The following is a 24,517-nucleotide window of genomic DNA, read 5'->3' as shown; positions in this document are numbered from 1 at the left end:
AACGGATCATGATAGCCTTAAATACTTTTTAGAACAAATATTATCCTCTGAAGAGCAACAAAAGTGGGTCAAAAAGATGTTGGGTTATGACTTTGAAATCATCTACAAAAAAGGGAAGCAAAATGTGGTGGCAGATGCACTCTCAAGAAAGGATGAGGATGTGGAAGCATTGTTGTGTGCCATTTCTATTATCCAACCAAATTGGATAAACGAAGCAAGGGAGGAATGGAAGAATGACGAAGAAGTGTGGGCACTTATTCGAAAGCTACAACAAGATTCCAGTACTTCTGATACATTTAGCTGGCAAAATGATTCTTTATGGTACAAAGATCGCTTATACCTCTGTAAGAATTCCTAGCTAAAACAAAAGATTCTTATGGAATTGCACACTTCTCCCTTAGGAGGGCACTCAAGATTTTTAAAAACTTACCACAGGGTTAAGAAGGAATTTTTTTGGGATGGCCTTAAATCAGATATTCAAAAGTTTGTGGTGGAATGTTTGGTTTGCCAGCAAAATAAAGTTGAAACAATTAAGACACCGGGTCTATTACAACCTTTATCCATTCCAAGCCAACGTTGGGAGGAGGTTTCAATGGATTTTATCACAGGTTTACCCAAGTCTGAGGGAAAGAGTGTCATCATGGTGGTAGTTGACAGACTTACCAAGTATGCACACTTTTGTGCATTATGACATCCATTTAAAGCCAATACAATTTCTACTGCATTTATGGAAACAGTTCAAAAGCTACATGGAAACCCAAAGATTATTGTAAGTGATAGAGATCCCATTTTCACTGGAAATTTTTGGACATAATTATTTTCTTGTCTTGGTACTCAGTTAGCTCATAGCTCATCTTATCATCCTCAATCTGATGGGAAAACTGAGATAGTAAACAAATGTTTGGAAGGATATCTTCGTTGCTTTGTATCTGATAAACAGACACAATGGGTCAAATGGTTGCCTCTGGTTGAATGGTGGTATAACACTTCCTTCCATACAGCAACAAAAATGACCCCATTTATGGCACTTTATGGGTATCAACCACCATCCATCACATCATATTTAAGACAAAATTCTAAGGTTCAGGTAGTGGAACATCACATCGAACATCAACAAAAAGTCCTCCAACTCTTAAAGGATAACCTCGTGTTGGCACAAAATAGAATGAAACAACAGGCAGATCAACATCGCAGTGAAAGAAGTTTTGATGTAGGTGATTGGGTATTCCTACAGCTACAACCATATAAGCAAATGTCCCTAAAGCAAGCTAAGAAGGATAATAAATTATCACCAAAGTATTATGGTCCGTACAAGGTGTTGCAAAAGATTGGTACTATGGCATACAAATTGGAGCTTCCTGCAGCTTCTCGATTGCGCCCAATTTTCCATGTTTCATGTTTAAAGAAGGTTATAGGTGACAAGCTCCCAATTCAAACAATATTGCCAGAACTTGACGAGGAAGGAAAAATTATATTGGAACCGGAAGTAGTCACAGAAACAAGAACTCGACAACTACGAAATCGATCAATTTCAAAGTATCTTATCAAGTGGAAGAACTTATCCACTGAAGATTCCACATGGGAGGATGAGAATTTTATGCAGAAGTATCCAGAACTACTCAAGCATTGAGGACAACACTTTTTTGAAGGAGAGGGGCATGTTGGTTCCCTATAATACTAGTGATTACCCCATTACTATTGTAGTTATACCCATTATTTATATTGTTGTGCCCCTATTACCCCCATATTGTTATTTCTGTGCCCCATAGAATCCCTCTATTGTTATTTTTGTGGCTTTATATTATTATTGTTAGGTCGTCTGGATTATATTGTGACTCCTTAGACTCCTATATATAGAAAGGAGGTTTTGTCATTTATATCATCCAAGAATTGTTCATTTATGTAATGTAAAGGAGGTTGCCCCCTCGAAGAAGCTGAATTCTAAGGCGTTGATCTATCTTTTCTATCTTTTCTTGAGCTGGTTTCATAACAGGACCTGCAAAACAGTCGGGTGCTAAAAGGAAAAGACTGAATCCTCTATCTGAAGAGGAAATCATTGAAGAAACATTAGAAATCCTGAGAGGTGAGAGGGCAACCAACCCACAGACATCCCCAGTGATAGATACATCAACTAGCTCACAGAGGAAGGAGCTGGAAAGGTAGCATAGTGTGGAAGTTTCATCCATGAGGCCACCAAGCAAGCAGACCTCTGATGTCAAAAGAACATTCACAGAAATAAAGGCTTGAAATGATCCTTTGAGGCTGCAAATTTATGACCAATATCTTAAGATGGCCCCCACAAAACAGCAAATATTGATGTCTACATATGACATAAAGGAGGGCAAAATGATCATGAGCTATTTCAAGCCCAAGGTGCAGCAACCATAGTCAGCAGCTGATTATATCAGGACAAATCTGGAGGTCTTGGCCAAAGACATTCATCCAATAGACCAGATTGAGCTGCACAAACAGACAGGAGAAATGGTGTATTCTACACTAGCTGACAAGGCAATGTTGGCTCATAAATTACAAAACTCATTGGAGAACACCTTTGCTCAGCTAGATTTAGAGAAAGCTTCCTCTCTGGCAAAGGACAACAGGATAAAATATTTGGAGGATATTATCATTGAACTGGGACATGATCCCAAAGATTCCAAAGGCATAAAAGCATTAATAAGGAAGAAAGAAGAGGACATTGTTGACCTCAGAAAACAACTCAAAAATGCCTCCTATGCATCCATAGACAGTAGATGTTGTGCAGTAGAAATCCGAGGAGGACATGATGGACCTGCTCATGAGGTTGAATGAAAGATTGAGTGAGACAGAGCATGCATTGGAGAAAGCATTACAAGAAAAGCATGGAGAGTCGGCCTCCCAGCCACTTGAAGTAACTCCAACGGCCACAGCTGCCCCTCCCACAGTTATAACATAGTGCCTTCCATTGTCCCACCATCAACAGCAGGAGCAACATCAACATCAATAGCAACAACACCAGGAAGCAGTACAACCATGACCACTGAGCAATTAATCAAAGCCATGGAGGAGTTAAAACTCCAAGTATCTGAATTGAAGCAAGTCAAATAAAAACTAGCAAAGATTGAACAAAGCTATGATAAATCCAAAATGACTATGGCAGAAAAGACAAGGGAAGTCAAAGCATTGGAGAACAAGGTAAGAACCTTGGAAAAGTATTTCTCTCTGCATAAGCCTCTGGCAGAAATCAGAGGAATTTTGTGGACCAACATCATTCAATCACTTAGTGGTGTATGGAGGTCTATTCAAACCATTTATGAACAGATTGATTTGACAAAAGTAGCCCAAGTGGAAGTTCAGAAAACAAGAGCTATATTGGGGCAAATGCCTTAGCAAGCTAACAGGCTAATCAATTTTTTGAATAACAAGACCAGTGAAGAACTGGCAGCACTGGATATCAAAGAAATAACAGGTACCATTTTGGACATCAAGAGAGTTCTAACCATGAGAACTCTAATGCAAAACTTGGACAGAAGATGCGAGGACATGCAGGTAGAAATTGACTCTTTCACAGACAAATTTACAGTCCTTAATCAAAAGGGTTTGCCAAGTCCTGTGGGAGATAATGATCCTTTGATGAAGCACAAGGAATATATACACCAATTAAATACATTTTCTGTCAATCAAGCTGGTGCATCTTCAAGTACTTCAACAAAAAAGGCACTCCCATCTGGCCAGTCCCTTTATGACAGCCTGGAAAATATTTTCTACATAGAGCATGAGGTGAAGCATCTGTTCACCACCCCACCTAATTTCTTCAGGTACACAGAGACTGATGAGACTTTAAGGAAGCTACAGAGACATCAAATACCAAGACCGGAGTGGTGGAAAAGCATGTTAGAGATCCTGTAGACTTATCATTGGTCAAAACAAAATTGTGCACCATCTGTTGTAAATGCGCAGAACAGAATTGAACCATGGTCCTGCAAATTAAAGCGTATCACATCAGAATTAAAGAAGGCTCTGCCAAAGTAGAAGATCATTGCAAAGGATCAGTGGGAGATAGCTAAGAAACTGACTTGTAGCATCTACCTCCAGTACTTCTCTTTAATTCGGATCAACCAGCGCAGCATGAATTTATTGCACCATTTATTGTCTCCCTGTTTTCGAGACTGTCTGTCTCTATCTATGTAAGAAAAACATTAATTGTCAGCAAATATTTATTTCTATCAGATATTTTGTATAATATCTTGGCATTTTTGTATAAATACCCCCCCCCCCCCGGACAAGGTATTTGGGGTTGGTTGGTGGTGGATATTCGTAGTTGTGACTGTAATACTGAACAAATTTGGAATAAAAAGGCTGTCGGAACCATTTTGTCTTGCTCACTGGATAAAGATTTGATTCTAAGGACCATGTTGCAGAATTCTAGAATCATTTCATGGATCAATAAGTCTCTTCTAACTTGTGTTTGATAATTTCTGTGTTTACTATATCATCTATGTTTCATGATCTAAGTAATAGAGAAAAAGAATAACCCAGAATTTGCTTGTTTGCACTCTGTGTTCAATCTCTGTTATTATTAATGTTTTCTTCAAGAATTAGCATAAACAGTGAATTCTTAAATGCTCATGTTTCCCCTGGTTCTTTCATCTTGAAAACTAGTTAAGGAATTCTTAATTTCTCCTTGGCAGTAATCATCCACTTTCCCTCTGTCAACTTGATGAAAGATTCTTAATTTCCCTTCACCCATTGACTCCATTCCATCAGATTTCAGCCTATAAATTCTTCCATATTTCAGTACCTTGCTCTGTAATAAATCCTCTGATAAGAAACTTAACCCAGGAAGCCACTCTCCTCTGACTCCATCATGCCCAATGGACTGAAACTCTTCAGTTTTACCTCACTGTTCTATTGAGTCCCCATCCTTCCAACCAAAATTCAAAAAAAACCTTTGCACTTCATAACTAGCCTAATACACCCTAAAACAAAGCTAAATTATAAAGAGAGAGCCCTCTCTGGATCCAGATTGGCTAGAATTTGTGTCTAAAAGATTGGTCTGTGGTTACCATGGCCGTATTCCCTTTCTTACAACTTTTTAGAACAACTTGAGTGATAACAAGTACTACTCCCAGTGCAATACATGACGCATCCACATGTACATGAAATTCCTTCTTCTAATGCGGGAAGACTAGGATCGACGTGGTGAGCATTCTCTCCTTTAACACATCCAAGCTCTTATGGCATTCTTCATTCCAACATAACGTAACATCGTTCTTTAACAGTTTTTCCATTGGCGCGATGATCTGGGCATAGATCTTGATGAATTTCCTATAGTATCTCATATGCCCCAATGTTGTGCGTACCTGTTTCACACTCCTTAGCACCTCCAAATTGATTATGACCGTGATCTTCGCAGGGTCTACCATCAAGCCTTGTCTGCATACCGCATGGCCCAACAATATCCCAAAAGGGGCACAAAAAAAACATTTCTTGAAATTGAGCATGATTTGTTACCTTTGGCATGTATCTAGCATCAAGGGTAGGCTTGCCACATGGCACTTCACCAATCCGAACACTGTCCAATCGTCAAAGTATACTTCCAGAAATTTATGAATGAAATCATTGAACGTCACGATGGTTATGCCCGAAAAGATCGCCGACACATTCTTCAGCCCAAAAGGAATCACCATATACTGGAAGCACCTCCATTCAGTCACGAAGATCATCTTACTTCTATCCTCTGACGCAATCTTGATCTGACGGTACCCAGAGAACCCATCAGTGAACGAATATGCTTCGTGGCCGCCAACATTATACAAGACCTCATCGGTGAACAGAGTTGGGAAGGGATCATGCACGCAGGAATCATTCAACTTCCTGAGATCTACGCATATCCTTATTTATTCCTTCTGCTTCTTGTCCTGAACCACTATTGGGCTTACCCAATCAGATTCTTCCACCGGTTTAATAATAATTGGCACATAGTCCCAGTAGTCCCCAATCTTTGCAAACTTTGCCTTTGCCTCCGTGCCAATGTTCACCTGCCCGGTTTTGAGCGGCTCAGTTATGTTTGGGATCTCTAGCTGTGGCCCTTCAACTTCACGATGTCCTTCAATATCTAGAATATTAATCTTCCTCGGGTCCTCGCCTTCTTATTCCACTGTGACATTGTAGCACTCCAAAGCGTGGCTCAGTTGGGTGGTCCAATCAGGTTTAATCAAATCTAGAGGATCCTGCAGTATCCTAAAAATTTTTGTCTTAACCTCCTACAACATTTCATCGATAGATTTAGATCCATCCTCAAAACTGAATGTCATCAAAAATCCCTGGCGCAAAATATCCCATTCTTCAGTGCCATGGCGAGTTCTGTCTCCAAGTACCACTTCATTGGTATAACATCCAAGATATGACAAAACAGATGGACCCATTCTGGTTGAGGCTTTGCTCTGTACACTTTAGTCCATTTGGCCAAGTGGTTGTGTGGATCATTTCTCCCATCATATTTTTCTGTTAATTGCACCTTCGAATGACCAAAGCGTACCCTCATCATCCTCCTATATTCACGCCAATCATCAAAACTATATTTGTGTGTACCACACCATCTTGCGTGCAGGGCCCAATCTAATGCCTAGAAGCGATGCTTCTCTGGTACTTCCCTTTCAAATGCATCCAAAAAGTGATCAATATCAATTAACCGATCATAGTAAGATAGATTTCTTACCTCTAATGATACATAGCAATGTAGGTACTTCATGCAGTCGATTCTGCCAGTGCTCCAGTTCTTCGTCTGAATCTGATGTCTAGGAGCTCTCGCTATCCCATTCAATACATCCATCTACTGTCAAATTTACCCAATCCTCATCTCATGCCGTTATCTTGTAAATCTGGTCCAAATCATCATCACTTTCATAATTGTGGACCGGTTCTATATAGCGCAGTCCTTCTGCAAGGTCTAGTGGCACCACTACGCGGAGCAATTTCTTCTCAAATATCATCTTTCACTTCTTTGTTGATTACCCCATTCATGTCAGTGGCCCAATCTATCCCAAGGACCGCAGGTTAGGGATTATTGTCATCCACAATGTCTATCACTTCAAAATCCGCTAGTGCGCTCGCGCCTTCGATCTCAACTATTACCCCCTGCAACCTCCCTATTGGGATGATTTTATCTTGATTCGCCATCCTTAAATAAATTGGAGACCACTGTACAACAAGTCTCCCCATTCTTTCCCATGTCTGTTTCGGAAAAACATTCATGTCAGACCCTAGGTCCAAGATAACTTGGTCCATTTCGTATTCTCTTATCTGCGCAGTGAGTCTCATCTCACGTAAAATTTGTGCCTTATGCTTACCAAGCTTCCTAACTACACACGGTTTGTCAGTAGCAGTTTCCTTTCCAGCGCACCTATTGATCAGCTCCTACAGTCCCTTCACAGCCTTACTATTGTGGAACGTGGTAATCATGGATGGGTCCATTTCTTCAACTGGTTTCTCCTAACTCCCTGAGGTAGAGGGTTCAACAAAACTTTTCTTTGCTTCCATAAATGTTTCTTTTTTGCATTCTAGATCAAACCCGGTCTCCTTTTCTAGTGCTTTGCTAACCCACTCACCTTCTTCGGGCTACTTCCCCTTATCCTCACCAGTCATCACTCCACTCCGAAGCACAATATTTACCTTTGGGTCTTCCTCGCGAGGCTCAGCCCTCATCATCTGTAGGTTTTGAGTCGGTTGCTGAGGCTGTGCACCTTATCACATATCTTGGCTAACAATATAGGGCAATCCTCCGTCGCATGGTCAAACAGAGTAAAATAGCGGCATGATAACCGCATCAGTGATCCAGGTGGATATTGGTGGCCACCCGCCAATTCCACTTGGACCCCCACCATTGTTTCTTTCAGTTTTTCAGTTTCCTTATTTGTAGCATAATTTACTATTTTTAATAGTTTTTCTGGTCCTGAACTTCGAGTTGTTTTGAGGCCCTAAACGACGTTTTTTGGGACAACTGGAAGCAACATGGGTCCATGGATTGATGTTTCTCTTCCCAAAGTCTTATTCCTTGGATAGATCTTTCTGACGAGGTATTGTGCGCGTCAAACGGATATTGTATGCCAAAATTACGACCCCGGGAAGTTGATGTCCAAATTTACCCAAAACGGGACCCATAATTTGGCACTTCATCTCCTGAGGTTAGGGTTTTGGATGAGTAGGGTTTTCCATTGTTTCTCAACAATAAATAGGCCTTCGAGCCTCATTGTAAGATATTTCAAAGGCATGTAGCCGCCACATCTCTCCTCAGAGATAAGTTATCATCGCTCAAGCTAGTTTATTTCCATTTCTGTTTGTAAGCATATTTCGGTATTTTACATTAATGAAATGAAGTTTTATTTCTATTGTATCTACATATTTATGGTTATCTCTATAATTTTTTTCATTCCTGTTTAAATTCAGATCAGTCGAATTCAGGCATTCTCGTGCGTAGTGTCCTGGTCCTCCACAATTGTAACAAATAATCTGCCCTCAACCTCTACCAGGTCCTCCTCCACCTCAGCCTTGGCTGCGCCCCTGATACTCAGCTCACACTCCTCCAGCGCCTTGGTCAGGAGGCCGCGTTTCAGCCTACACCCTGTATGCAGGTGTCTTTTCCATCATTAATCCGTAACTTCGGTAATTGAGCTCGTCATGACCCACAGATTGACAAAGTTGCAAAAGAGATCTTGCAGTGTCTGTACGAATTTCTGCAGCAAATGGAAATTGTCTATCGCATGTTTCCCAGCTACCTAACAGATAACACAAGATATCGCAAGCCCTGTACTTGGCCCTGCTGTAGCGTACGGCCTCAGAGGCATTGGTCCCCCTGATGCAACATAATTTGTGAAAACAGGATAGTGATCTTTGTCATGCCCCTGGCATTTTCACTTTAGGCACCACCCTTTTTCATGTGCCTCTGGCCGAGCTGTTATGTCTTTCTTCAAACTTTGCATTTTGAGGCAAAGGTTCTACAACTACGCGTGAATCTGTTGAACCCCCAGATTAGCATCCTACATTGGTGTCTCGTGCAATCTCATCGCAATTTCCAGAGCTTCCATTGAGGTCTCAATCTTCTGTTGTGATAGTGCAACCCTTAGGTGAGGCAAGAGCGAGGCCACAAACCATTCACGGTGTGCCCCATCAGTCAGATTCATGTTGGCTTCATGGATCATACACTTCAATATTTGATCCAAATCCCACAGCATCTCTCCGGGCTTCATCATGATCTCCTTGAATCCCACAATTGATTGCGCGTCAGACTTAGGTCTATTAAATTCCTTATTCAGCGCAGTCTAGATATCAGCCAACATGGACGTCGGATTATCAGTGCAGTACTTAATGTACCAAGTTAGTGCACGGTCCTGCAAATCACTAACCAACGTTGATTTCTTCATTTGATCATTTGTGATACCCTGAGCTTCCCACACAGCCTTCGCGATGAACCAAAACTGATCCAAAATGGATCTTGGATAAACCTCTATGTCTAAAAGACTTCATATAAGAGGTAAATGGTGCTAAATGGCACAAATCCTTTGTAAATCCGAGTTGGATAAAGCATAAGGGTCGAAAGCAGAGGATCATGGAGATGGGCTTTTTATACACAAACCTTAATAAAGGCAGTGGACCAATTGGCAGTGTGTTAAAGGGGCTTGTCATATATATATATATATATATATATATATATATATATATATATATATATATATATATATATATATATCGCATCGCAATCATATAAAGGGCAGAGTGTGCAGGACCGCGGCCCCGAGCGATTGCAATATGCGATCATTGCGATATCGCATCGTGAAACATAGTGGAACAATGATTGGACCCCAGGGCCATTACAAATGCGATACCCCGATGCGATTATGCAATGTGCGATATCGGCGATCGGGTGATCAGGCAATCGGAGGAGCAGAGACATAGATCCACGACAACCAGCGATAGTGCCGATGCGAGGGGGCCGATAGCGATACACTGATGCGATGGGGCTGATAGCAATATGCGATGTGCCAATATCGGCAATCGGTGGATCCCCAATATAAAGGGCCACTGACATATGCGATTGCGATTTGCGATCAGGGCGCGGACCCGATAGGTTTATAAGCGTGATTTCATATCATTTGAAATCTAGATTTATGAGATTTCTTTGTATTTTCCCATGTATTGGGTTTTTGGCCATATGCAATGCGATTGCAATATGCGATAGAATGACAGATCCGAGATTATTATAGGTTCAATTCTATATTATTTGAGTTCCGACAAAACGCTCCATGATGTGTTTTTCATCGGTTTTCCTGTGTATTCTGTTATGTGGCTATTTTCGGGACTTCTGCACAGAAAGGCCAAACAACCAGGTTTCCTGTGCCCGCCAGTTCATTTCCATTTGGAAACAGCCATCACACCTGTGCCACGCTATGAGCGGGCGTTTCTGTAACAGGGATGCATTATGAAGCATGCAGAGCTGAAGAGCCACAAGGGAATGATTCCTCACGATTAGGGACAAAGGAACGGATGGAAGCCGCAGAGTCGTAGGGTTCCTCAAAAGCCAAAGAGCCAAGAGAAGAAGCTAGTTTTTCCCTTCAGAGAGCTGATAGAGGCAGAGCTACCAGAGTTTGGAGGTAGAGATGCAGTTCCAGAGAAAGCCATAGAAGCCATTAGAGGTTGGGGGCGATGACAAAGGGGTGATTCCTGAGAGAGCTGAGCACAGCAAAGTTTCAGAGCTAGAGAGCTAAACGCAGCAGAGTTGCAAAGCCTAAGAGCTAGAGAGCCAGAGAGCCATAGGGCAGACAAAGCCAGAGAACAGTAAAAGAGATCAAATGATCAATCTATTGTTGATGTCCGATGTGTGTTGAAGACAAAAGAAGGAGTTCCAGAAATAGTTAAAAGAACTCTGAGGGATTTGGTGCAAGCTAGAGCTCAAGATAGCTCAGAGCGCTGATTGAAGGAGTCTAGTCCAAAGAAGCCTAGATCTGTTTATAGAGTATGGACACCCAGGGATAAGATGGTATTATAAGCCCATAGGTTCATTTGTAAACCAATGAAGTTAAGTTTGGAACTTGTAAAAGAATTTAAGCCATAATCCCAAAGAGCCTAGTCAAGTTGACTAGAGCTCACAGATACGTAGCCCAAGAGGTTTGGGTGAACTCCTAATTATATTGTTGTCTTATGTGTTTGCTGATTTGCTGCTTTATTCACTATTATGTGTGTTTAAATATCAGCATAAGAAAATATACATAAGCACCTGAATAGTTTAAAAACAAACACAAACATACACCTCTTTCAAGCACTTTTAATTCCGCAATTATAAATCATAAGCATAGATCGTGGGAATATATAAGCTTTGGAGTATGAGAGGTTATTTTAAGCATGACAAGAGCATTTAGGTCCCCATTTCAGATCAGGTGGTATCATGAAGCAGTTTGTATCATGATGTCAGTCACACCAGATTAGGATGCTTGATTGACCAAGCAATCTATATGCTTGTTTGACTTGAAAGGTGTTCAAACAGTAGCAAGGATTTTATTGTTTGATTGTTTGTAAATTGACTGTTGTTTGAGTTTTCAAAGGTGAAGGGAACGCTATTGATAGCTAAGTCCAGGAGAGGACAAGAAGGAGGAAGGGTTGAAGGCATTCTTCTTATCCCAAAGGACCTCAAAACAATCCTAGAAGCACAAGAGGTTTGTTGCAAAAGGTTTCTTGAATAAGCTCTTTGTTAATCTTGTTTGAAGTTCTTTTGTTCATTTTGATAATGATAACCTCTACAAGTGAGTCCTCAAATTCTTCCTTCATCACAAGATTCTTTGATGAAGACATGAAGCAATACTTGTTCATCATGATGGATATGGTGAGAGAAATGTATGAGAATGGAAGGAAGAGCATCATACTTCGAGAGCAGTTGAATTCCATGAAGGAAGAGAAGCAGTTGCTTTCTGACGAATTGCGGGAAATGGAGAGGCAACTTCATATTGCAAATATGAACCTAGAAAAGATGCATGAGTTGGAGATATAGCTCCGTGTTTCCAAAGAAGCCTTAGTCAAGTATCAGCTTAAAGAAGAGGTAAATAATTCTAGCTTGTCTTCAATTTCCTCTAAGAATGTTTATGTTGGTTCTTTTGAAAAACATACCGAGGCATAGGTTCCAAGTTAATGTCCAAGATGGGCTATGAAGGAAAAGGCTTGGGCAAACATGCACAGGGTATAGTTGAGCCAATAATAGTTGAGGAAAGGCCTAAGTATTTAGGTCTTGGCTATGGACAAGCTTATGGAAATAGTTCCAAAGCTGCCATGAAGACAATTGAAACAATTCCAAGAAGGAATTTCATTTCAGGTCTTCTATCTCAAAAGTGTAAAGATTGTATTTATGGGTAATGCAATTGCTTGAAACATCATTTTTAGGAAGAAGGTGTTCATAAGAATACAATTGAACCAGAGAGTTGTGGAAACTCTGAAACCATTGAAGAGGTTGATGGTGTTCCAAAGGGAGCTACTTCTTCATTCAATTCACCTCCTCATGAAGGTAATAAAGGTGAAAGAAAAAGGTATAAATCTGGTTCTAATCATATTCCTTTTGATTATGTAAAGCATGATAAATTTCCATATAAGAATGTGAAAATAATTGCATGTTCCTTTTGTGGTTTGGATAACCATAATGTTTCTAGATGTTGGAAGAGAATGGCCACATACATGAAACTTTTGAAGGAAAGGAAGCAAAAAGCCAAAGGTCCACTAGACAAGGAAAATCATGTTGTCAAGAAGATGCACATGCATTTCACTTACTGCCATAAGTGAGGACACATTGCTGCAAAATGCTCGACTCTGAATCCAACGATGCTTCCACAAAACTTGAAGAGGTTGGAAAGAGAGAATGGCAGGAATGGAAATAAATATTCCATGAATGATGTGTTTTAGGATGATTCACATGTTGATGCTGATGTGCAAACAAAGGAAGCGCCTTTGAAATGGATTGGTAAGAAATGGTTAGAGTTCTTATCCAATTAAAGTTTCATATCTTTTTATGCGAATAGAAATGTATCACATCTATTTGCATTTCTTTGTTAATGAGGTGCAATTTGCAGGATTTTACCAAGAAGGTGAATGGAAAAGTTGAGTGGGAGACTCACTTTATTGCTGCAACATTATATTCATTTCAACGTCGAAAGTGCAGTGTACTTAAACGAAAGTTGAAGGATGAAATGCATGCATAAGCATGATATGCATGAACATAGGGATGTTGATGATTTCCTTGTATTTAAACATGTATGTGTGATTAACTTGGAGGGTTGATTACTTTGTTGTAAACATGCATGTAATGCAATATTGAATTGAGAAAGGTTGATTTGGTCTCCAAGATGGAGATGATGATGAGGTGTTTCATCTTTGAAAAAGAACTTTAGGGTCATCTTTTTCTACATGCTTGACTCGAAGGGTCAGTTGTTTTAAAGGCATGTTTTGTTGGCTTGTTATCTAGTCAATCATTTTTATGTAGATGTAAAGACATGGAGGTAATTCACAGGATGTGAAATCTGTTTCTTTTGTTGAAGCAGGAGTTTAGGCCATCTAGTTGTTGTATGTAATCATGTTGTTTTTGACAATATGTAAAACAGGTACAAATGAAAATTTTGTGAAGCTGATGTAACTTCACATTGGTTTGAGCCACTTTGGATCAATGATCAAGGCAGAGAAGTTCAAACTCCCTTCTGTGACCTTCTCAACAGGAGTTCTGTAGGAAGTCAATGAGGAAGACAGTTCTTCCGAGGAGGACAAGAAAATCCAAGAAGGGAGTGTTCAAAGGCTTTGGTTCAGAGGTACTATGCAAGGCAAGTGTATGGAGGCTGAAAGAAGAGGGTGAGGTACTCTCATTTACTGTTCAGATCAGTATATCAGCGTTTTAGAGTCCAAAAGATTTTTAGTGGGAAGGCGTGATCCAAAATGGATCTTGGATAAACCTCTAAGTCTAAAAGACTTCATATAAGAGGTAAACGGTGCTAAATGGCACAAATCATTTGTAAATCCAAGTCGGATAAAGCATAAGGGTCGAAAGCAAAGGATCATGGAGATGGGCGCTTTATACACAAACCTTAATAAAGGCAGAAGACCAATCGGCGGTGCATTAAAGGGGCTTGTCATATATATATATATATATATATATATATATATATATATATATATATATATATATATATATATATATATATATATATATATATAGCATTGCAATCATATAAAGGGCGGAGTGTACAGGACCGTAGCCCCAAGCAATTGCGATATGTGATCGTTGTGATATCGCATCGCAAAACACCATGGAATAGTGGTTAGACCCTAGGGCCGTTAAAAATGTGATACGCCGATGTGATATGCGTTGTATGATCGAGCTATCAGGCAATCAGAGGAGCAGAGACATAGATCCAAACCAACCAACGATAACACCGATGCGAGGGGGCCAATAGAGATACACAGATGTGATGGGGCCGATAGTGATATGTGATGCATCGATATCAGCAATCGACGATTGGTGGATCCCCAATATAAAGGGTCGTTGACATATGCTATTGCAATTTGCGATCAGGGCGCAAACTCGATAGGTTTATAAGCGCGATTTCATATCATTTGAAATCTAGATTTACGAGATTTCTTTGTATTTTCCCGTGTATTGGGTTTTTGGCCATACGCAATGCGATTGCGATATGTGATAGAATGACGGACCCGAGAGGATTATAGGGGCAATTCTATATTATTTGAGTTCCGAAAAAATTCACCATGATGTGTTTTTATTTAGTTTGCCTATGTATTCCATTATGTGGCTATTTTCGAGATTTTTGCATAGGAAGGCCAAACGACCAAATTTCCTGTGCCCGCTGGTTCATTTCCATTTGGAAACAGCCATCACACCTATGCCACGCTATGAGCGGGCGTTTCTGTAACAGGGATGCATTATGAAGCATGCAGAGCTAAAGATCCGCAAGGGAATGATTCCTCATGATTGGGGACAAAGGAACAGATGGAAGCCGCAAAGTCGGAGGGTTCCTCAAAGGCCAAAGAGCCAAGAGAAGAAGCTAGTTTTTCCCTTCAGAGAGCTGATAGAGGCAGAGCCACCATAGTTTGGAGGCAGAGCCACAGTTCCAGAGAAAGCTAGAGAAGCCACCAAAGGTTGGGGGCGATGGCAAAGAGGTGATTCCTCAGAGAGTTGAGCGCAATAGAGTTGCAGAGCTAGAGAGTTGAATGCAGCAGAGTTGCAAAGCCAGAGAGCCTGAGAGACAGAGAGCCAGAGGGAAGACAAAGCCAAAGAACAGAAATTGAGATCAAATGATCAAGCTATTGCTAATGTCCGATGTGTGTTGAATACAAAAGGAGTTCCATAGACAGTTAAAATAACTCTGAGGGAGTTGGTGCAAGCTAGAGCTCAAGATAGCTCAAAGCACTGATTGAAGGAGTCTAGTCCAAAGAAACCTAGATCTGTCTGCCAAGTATGGACACCCAGGGATAAGATGGTATTCTAAGCCCATAGGTTCAGTTGTAAACCAATGGAGTTGAGTGTGGAACTTGTAAAAGAATTTAAGCCATAATCCCAGAGAGCCTATTCGAGTTAACTAGAGCTCACGGAGATGTAGCCCAAGAGGTTTGGGTGAAATCCTAATTGTATTGTTGTCTTATCTGTTTGCTAATTTGCTGCTTTATTTACTATTATGTGTGTTTAAATATCAACATAAGAAGATATACATAAGCACTTGAACAGTTCAAAAACAAACATAAACATACACCTCTTTCAAGCACTTTTAATTCCGCAATTATCAATCATAAGCATAGATCATGGGAATATATAAGATTTGGAGTGGGAGAGGTTCTTATAAGCATGACAAGAAGTATTTAGGTCCCCATTTCAGATCAAAAACTAGTTTGGATCTTCGTTTCCTACACCCTTGAACATAGGTAGATTTGCGGAGTTCACCATGTCGAATGGTGGTGGATGTGGCGGCGATGTGGGTGAGGGGGTAAGCGGTGGAGGTGAGGATGGAGGTTGTGTGGATGGATGAGGTGAGGGTGGAGGCGGTGTAGGTATTTGCAGGAACCCCTATCTCATCAACTGAATAACGCTCAGTAGAGAAGCCTATGTTGTTCCTTCGTCGTCACTGAGAGGAGGCTTAATCAGCGGGCTATATTCAAGGCCTTTTCTTCCTCCATCCTTGAAAGTCCTTCCACTTCGTGTAGCCCCAAACATCAAGGTAAAACCTACTTTTCACACAAGAGCATCTTAATCCAAGTATTTAATGACTTTAAATACTTACCTCGTGGCCCCTTGAAGAAGAGGCGCTCTGCTTCGTTGTAACTGACCGAAGTATCGACCATGAACTCTGTCACAAACCCTCCTATGATACGGTCAAGCCAATGATCAAAAGCACACGTGATCTTATCTTCAAAGGCTTCAATTTCTGCACTAGCTCTGAGGTCCAGATAATCAGACCGTCAAGCCTCCACCTCCCTTGGTCATCTGCCAACTTCGCGATCCACTTGTATAATACAACAGAGAAGGAACAGAAGAAGATTTTGTGTATCTCTGTGCACGGATATCTGTCTTACCACTATTGTTTCGTCAATCGCAGATTCCTATTTTCTTGCACCGCGAATTTGTGGATCTTTGTATCCAACCAACCTTCAATCTCCTTCTTAGTTGAATTCCAATGATGCGACATCACACATCTTGTTATGTATATCACGGTCCTGGCAACAGAACCATTTATTGGCTTTATGGGCCCTGACCCAGGTTCAGCGTTAAGCGACCAGGAAAATCCCCACACTAATAGCCCTTTCGGCATCAATCTGCGGAGCATGAACTAAAGTCTCACCCGAAGCAGTATGCGAGGATGCAGGAACCAAGTTTCCACACCCTGAGATGGTTGTGATGTCGGTTATTCACCCTAACCTTCCTTTGCGCAAATCGATAAGCCCTTTAGGGCTTATGTAGTACTTATATTATTCGTCCTTGAAGCCTCCACAAAAGTCTCCAATCGTCCTTCATGAACCCTAAATAGATACATCAGGCACTTACGCACCGCTGTAATTACTCTTACTTCTGTATCTACCCATATTCGCTTTAGTATTGGTTACTTTAACATGCATTACGGTTATCTGTGTGTAAATAGATATTCCTACTTGCATTCATATGACAAAGTAAAATACATGTATTCGTGCATCACTATAGCATTTCTTCATACTCTAGTATTAAACATAACATAATCGCAACATTCATAACATAAGTAAAATAACGCATACACAGATTATTGTAGAATATTCCTCTTTATTAATAATCCAAATTTCTAGTACATACTTTGACTACCCTAGGCGCACAGCTACAGGGGTTCGTGCACTCAGCTACGAACTTCTACCCTAGGCCTCTACGCATTCAGTTGCAGAGCCTCTTCCTACACTAAGACTCCTCACTCTTAGCTCTCATAGGCCCATACACAAAACATAGCACGAGAACTACTCTACCAAAAATTGCCTTAGACTTCTTCTAAGACTCCCTTTTTATACAATCCCATGGTCCTCAAACCATGGGTATATCTCTAAAGCCAGCATGACTTATACAAACGAAAGGTGGAAAACCCTTAGTAACTCTTTACATCTTCGCGGCCACAAAATGTGGAGACTTCACATTCTTTACACAAAACTTGGGCGTTTAGCCCCAAAACTGACCCCAGGGGACCCGTTCCCAACATTCTTCATCCGATGAGTTATCTCCTCAATTTACACAAGGTAGTGAGGCTATCCATGATGAAGTTTAAAATATTCTAATCACATAGAGTACTTCCCATTCCCCGTCATCTCTTATCTTGCATGAAGAAAACTCTTCAAGTCAGCTTTCTGAAGCTGAAAAATCTGGTGCAACCTGTGATAGAGATGGTTGCCATCCTTAGAGAAGTTTTGAAATCAGTGATAGAAGCCATCATCAATCCATGCATGATCTAGTTCAAGATTCAAAATATGATATTGTTACTTTGGAAAGCCCCAAGACGTATCAGGAAGTCAAGACACTTCAACGTCTGTTGATGGTTATGTCAGGACCTCGCAACTCTAGTAAGCCCCCCGAACTAAATAAAATCTGGTTTCTCATGAAAAATACGTCTATATGCATGGTTTCATTCAATGTGGATGCCCATGTAAAAAATGTTTCATATTCCTGGTGTGATCTTTCAAATTTTCAAAATTTTACTTATGACTGAATCCACGAATCTGTTACAACATGTTCGTCTTCATGCACATCTCTTACATCAAACTCGAGTTGGGAATGTTCGACTCTCATGAAATCCTGGAATTGTGAAGTCAATCATCTCAAAGACTGTCCTTGCTCGCAATCATACTTATCGAATTTTCCATCTCATGATCAGCTCCTCAGTCTTCTTGTGAATCTTGTACTATGAATTTTCCCGCTCATCACACCAGCAATCCCCCTATGTGATGATGCATACATGAGCTATCGCATGAATCAAGTTCCTTTCCCCATGGTTTCATGCATTCACAATGTTGGCATCTCTTTTAAATTTATGTGATGACCATGATGCCTCCATAGTTTTACACCAGTTGCAGGAAGGTGGTCCGTCATGTCTAGCTCATAGCGAACTTGGTTCCATTGTTCAGAGCATTCAAAAGATTGTTCAAATCAATTTTTCTTTGTTCAGTTCAAACTAGGAATCTGATGTTTCAACTAGCTCATCTGATCATTCCTCTATCTTGGGTTACTTTCATTCAACTTATCATTTTCCCAACAGCACATACAATGACAATTTCTTCGTGATCTCTGATATTCATTATTTAGCATCTTTCTCCTTAGATGTTTTTCAAACATGTGAGGCACTTCAGCCTACATTAATGGTTATCACAAGTCCTCACTATCTTGGCATGACTGTTGAGAATGATCAGATTTATTTTTCCTTACAAGATTCCCATTGTGATCCTGTCTGTCAAATCGAAAATCCACCCTTTCACAGATCACGAGGTTGTCCAAACAACCATTATGAATTTTACGACCCAATCATTGAATGGCTAGAACAATCTTACTTGGCAAGCCATGTTGTAGGTAACAAGCTTCAATCCTTCCTCGTGCTTGCTAAGAAGCTCGGTGCAGATAAGGACACACTCATAAGAAGCTTTTGAGGTTTGTTTAGAAACGGTATCCATCATAGAGGTAAGCATGCATATTGGGTGGTTGTGACACATCTTTCTGTCCACAGGCAAGACGTTCATTTCTATGTGCAACGTGTTCAATTTTTTGTATTTTCTATTGCACACTACTTTTTATCTGTTTTAATCGCTTGTATATTGGTGGATGCAGGCCAGGAGTGACTACGGTGGCTTCACTAGAAATTTCATTTCATGTAATCTCGACCGTTTAGTTGTTATGATAGTATTAGGATTAGTTGCATCTTAGTTTTCCCTTCCTTGCACTCATCTTGCACTTGTAGCCTGTCATGGTTTTCTTATTCTTATTTTACATCATGTTTGATTTGGTCATTTTGCTTTCTTGTATTTTAGTTTTGTTTCCTTGTTGTGTATGTATTTCCTCTCGTCTTGTTTTTCCTTTCATGTTGAGATTTTCGTTTGTTTGCACTGCGCGAATAAGTGTTGTGTCTACACTATGTTCTTATTTTTGGATGAGTATGTGGTTGAATTTCAAATAGTCTTGTGACACTACAATGCTTGGCCAGTCCTATGTACGTCTTCTTTGTGCGTGGTTGTAACTTATGGCTGACGAAGTCTTGACGGAAAATATGATCCGTCTGTAAGGAAAGTTTCGGGCGAGCCATGAACCCGTGTCCAGTCTGGGAAACCTCGGGCCTATACTCAGTTTTCTGCTCTGGTGTGTTCAAGCTTATCCAACTAGTAGAAAAGGATAAGGGGAAAATCTAAATGAAAAAACCTGAATCAGAGGTCTTTATATGCTTCTCTGAAGGAACAACCTCTCTTTCTCTGAATAAGTCGAGATCCCTCTTTCGCCCCAAAAATAACTAAGTGCTTATGCACAGTCCTCTTTCAAAAATAACAAAGGTGAAAGAAGAGAAAGGCTTCCTACGTATAAAGGTGAAGCAAGCAACTCCACTTGGGTACTGTCCAAGCTCGATGGCTGTGGAGCAATGTTTTTATTCCTGCATGACTCTGATGGGGTACTGTCCAGGCTTGCTGGCAGGGAAGCAACACTAGAGATGAAAAAATATACTTTGAAAATCTTAAGCTCATGAGCCAAATTACCCTTCCTGATTTAAAACATTGTGATATGGCTGAATTTTATGTTTTCTTCAACTGATTCATTACAAGGTGAACCGTTTCTGTTTGCAGATTAAGTGGGGAAGCTGAAGTGATCTACACAATGAATCAATACTCCCTGAAAGGCCAAGACCCTGCGCTGAAAATGAACCAAAACAGAGGAGTTGGTATTCAACCAATGTGTCACCTAGTGTTGTAGTGATTGCAACACCCTCCAAAATTTTGGATTGCATCCAAATTTTGGAGCCTTCCTTGGTTTTTACTTTGATGGTTGCAAACACTCGAGCTCACCCCATGATCCCTTGTGAAGTCTTTCCACCCTTTTGCTTGTTTGACCAGTGGTCATCTTTTGGCATGTTGATTTCTTTGTCATGCTTGTGATCTTATTCTGGTGAGTTTGAGGGTTTGTCTTTGTGTGTTTGGGTTGTCTTCGCTATGTGAACACTCTTCGTACTCACACACGAAGTTGTAAGCACTTTTGTGCAAGTGTCTTCATGGTCGTCCGAAGGTATATCACAAGTGTCACGTTTGTTGCCCTCAGCTCTATGATAGTCTCATCGAGGGCATGTTTTGTCTTTTTTTCATTATGGTCTATTTTGTCTCATTGTCATGTATGCTAAGTTTATGATCACAATTCCATTCTGCACAAGTTCACTTGTTTTCGACACTTAGCCATTTTCCTGAAAATCTGACCGATCAAAAAACCCTCTTCCACCGAACCCTGACTGAGTTGCACTACGCAGTCCCAGCCCTTAGTAACCCTACTCTACTACCTGAAACTATAGAGTGCTTGAGGCAAACACTGTCTCCATAACCAAACTGAACTACACATTTCTCAAGCACAGTCAACATGTGTTGGCCCTCAATTTTGGTCAATTTTGTTTATCATAAGCCCACTTACTTACCATCATATTCCACCTTATTCCACTCATATATGCTTCATTTTACCCTTATTTTTCATATTCAAGTAATTAGATTAAGTTTTTAAATTTTTAGAATTTTTTGTAAAAATTGGGTTTTAAAATTAATTTTAGACTGCATTGAAAATTCCCATAATAGCTCCATTAAAGTGATATGTGCAGGACACTTGGGCACGAGCTTAATACATATTTGGAAATCTTAGGAACCACGAATTGATGAATAGCTATTGGTTTGGTCAAAATGAGTAAATACAACCCCGGTCAATGCTGGTCAAACTTGACTTGTCACCCAGAAATCCTTATTAAAAAAGGGGTAGTTTTAGAATCTTTTGGAATTCTTCCAAATTTATTGTAACTGATGGATGGATTCGACCTGATGACGTGGGATAACATTAATGATGGTTGTTTCAGACTTTTTAGCTTATATAATTATTATTCTGCCTATTTAAAGAGAGGCATTCTTAGCTAGAACATCTAGAAAAACTTGAAGATTATTATTTTGAGATAATTGAATACAGAGATTTTGTTTCATGATTTCTTTCTGTTTTCTGGAGTGAATGAGTTGTTTTATTTGAGTATTTTAACAGTGTACCACAAGTTTGGAAGGCCCCCATACCAATCAAAGTACACTTTGTTGTATGATGTTCATATTTGTGCATATGCTAGTTTAATTCTCCATGTTTATTATATCATTTGTTGTAAATATTTGTAAATATCTTTAATGAGAATTAATTTTATGGCATGTGTTAAGTGAATATTTCTTCCTTTTAGCTTGAATGTGGAAGGACAACCAAGTCTCTTAGAAAAGATCATTTTCTCCGTGAACTAGGACTAATATTGAACAAGATTCACTTCTTTCAAGCTTTCTTAGATTAAATTCTTATGCTTTCATTACATTCTCTTATGCTTACTTAGATATTGGCAATGTCATTATAGAATTGTTGAGGGAGGACAACCAGGTCTCTTTGAAAAGAGTTTCTTCCTTGTTTTTCTAAAATAGCCTAATTTAATTGACCAATAATGTATGCTTTTATGGAATAGACTTCAATATTTTGTCTTAAGTTGTGAAGAGTGATTTATATTTATAATATGTATTTCCATTCTCATAACTTCTTTCTATATTATTCCTTATCCAAAAATCGATAAATTGTGGTTTGCTTCTAAGATTACCAACCTGGATTGATAGTAAAATAAATGCTTTAATTTACACAATAAATTGAGCTAACTTTTTTTGCGTCGTTGTCAGGGAAGCAAATTTTGGATATAACTAATTAGGAAGATCAATTAAAAAAAACATAGATAGGATTTTTCATATGGTCATTTATTCCTAGATATAAAGATGAAAATGGTAGATACATAAAAGAAGACCCCCCAACTACTAAACCATTGGTAGAAGCAAGTCTGCCTCCATTTGAATTAACTACACCAATTGTTGGAAAACCAACTTTGGAAGAGTTAGAGGAAAAACAACGTTCAATACAAAGGTTAGCTCTTGTTGAAAGACAAACTTTGTGAGCTTATGAAGTGAAAAGAAGACAAAAACAAACAGAAATATCTTCCATAAGAAAACAAAGAGAAACAAGAAAACCAATTGATCAACCTATTCTTGAACAAATAGATCAACCTATCTTTGAACACATAGAAAAATTTGAATCTCAAATTTCTACTGAAGCATTTGGAACATTGAAAAATATATGGCATAAGAAGGGCAAGGATCTACCATCCTCGCTCCAGAACAAAGGTTACAATATGAAAAACAACAAAAATAACGGAAAAGAAGAAGAGAAGCAGAAAGGAAAAGAGAAGAAGATCTTAAAAGAGAATATGATCATACGAGAAGACAAGATGAAGAAAATGATGAAGAAGCTACTTTTGGATTTCCAATTGTAGATACTAGAGAAATTCTAGGAGAAGAAATAAAAATGAAGAATATTCTACCTTCAGTTTTACCAAATTTCTATGGAATGTATTTTGAAGATCCTGATTCATTCATGTTTGAATTTGATATCTTATGTAGAACTTATGGTTACACCGATGATACACATAAGCTTCGTATTTTTCCTGCTACTCTTAAAACAACTGCACTAAAAAGGTTTATGGGATTACACGAACACTCTATTACTTCTTGGGAAGAAATGAATAAAAATTTTCTAAAGAAATATCAAGCCTATTCCAGGCTTAGAGATTCAAAAGAAGATATTCTTAGAATGTCTCAACAAGAAGATGAGAATTTGGAATAATATTTGGAACAATTCCTTTACAACCTGCAAAAATCCAAACAACATTCTCTAAATCCTGATACCATTAGAAAAAAATTTCTTAAATAAATAAGAGATGAGTATCTTGATATTCTCAATGTAATGGGTAAATGAGATATTTCATACATACCATTTGATGAAATAGTTGAACTATGTCAAAAGTACTCTAGAGGTAGATCCAAAACAGGAATAGGAGATGTAACTTCTAGAGCTTCTAAATCTGCAGCAGGAGGAGTCACAAGAGAAAAAATAGGGAGTTTGTTAGAAAAGTTTAAAACAGATCTTTTGAGTACCTTAGGAACACAAGTTGACGTATTAAAATAAAATAAGAAACAACAAGAAGAAAAACAAGCAATGTAAATATTTTGTCCTAAGTGTAGGAAGAAGCATCTTTTATGAGAATGTCCTTTGGATAATATACATGTTTGTGGACTATGTACAGAAAATCACGTTACATATGATTGTGCAACATTCAAAGAGTTGCAAGAAAGTCAAATAGAAGAAACTCAAGGATTTTATTATATGGAAGCAAGAAGAGCTTGGAAACCACGTTTTGCAGGTCCATCTCAACAAATTCCCCAAAATTTTCAATATCAGAATTCATGGAATACTCTTATGCCATGGCAGGTTTGGCCTCCTCAACAAAACCAAAACCAACCTTCACAAAGTTGGCGAGGATATTCTTATGGATCCCAACCTCCTCAACAATTTTACCCTCAACAATATCAATCATATCAATAGCCATATCCTCAACAATCGTTCCCATATCAGCAATTCCAACAATCCACTCAATCAAATCCATTTACACAACAATCAATGCCTGCACTAACTCAACCTTAGCAGCTTCAGTTGCCTTCTAATCAACCACCACCCAGACCAACTCAATTACCAACTCATCTAGTAGCAAATCCGAGTAATAGAGTGGAAAGGCCAACATATAATATGGAAGAAACAACATTATTTCCTACATATTCTATTCTTCCTATACAAGATATCCACTTGAGGTCTGGAAAAGTACTACAAAAATATTCTCCACCAATCATAGAAGAAAAAATTGAAGAAGGAGAACAATCTGAA

Source organism: Pinus tabuliformis, chromosome J (genome assembly GCF_031772625.1).
Source record: "Pinus tabuliformis cultivar Carrire ecotype Pingquan chromosome J, CPIR1, whole genome shotgun sequence".
NCBI lineage: Eukaryota > Viridiplantae > Streptophyta > Pinopsida > Pinales > Pinaceae > Pinus > Pinus tabuliformis.
The sequence above is the reverse complement of the archived record's forward strand: the minus strand, read 5'-3'. Positions refer to the sequence as shown.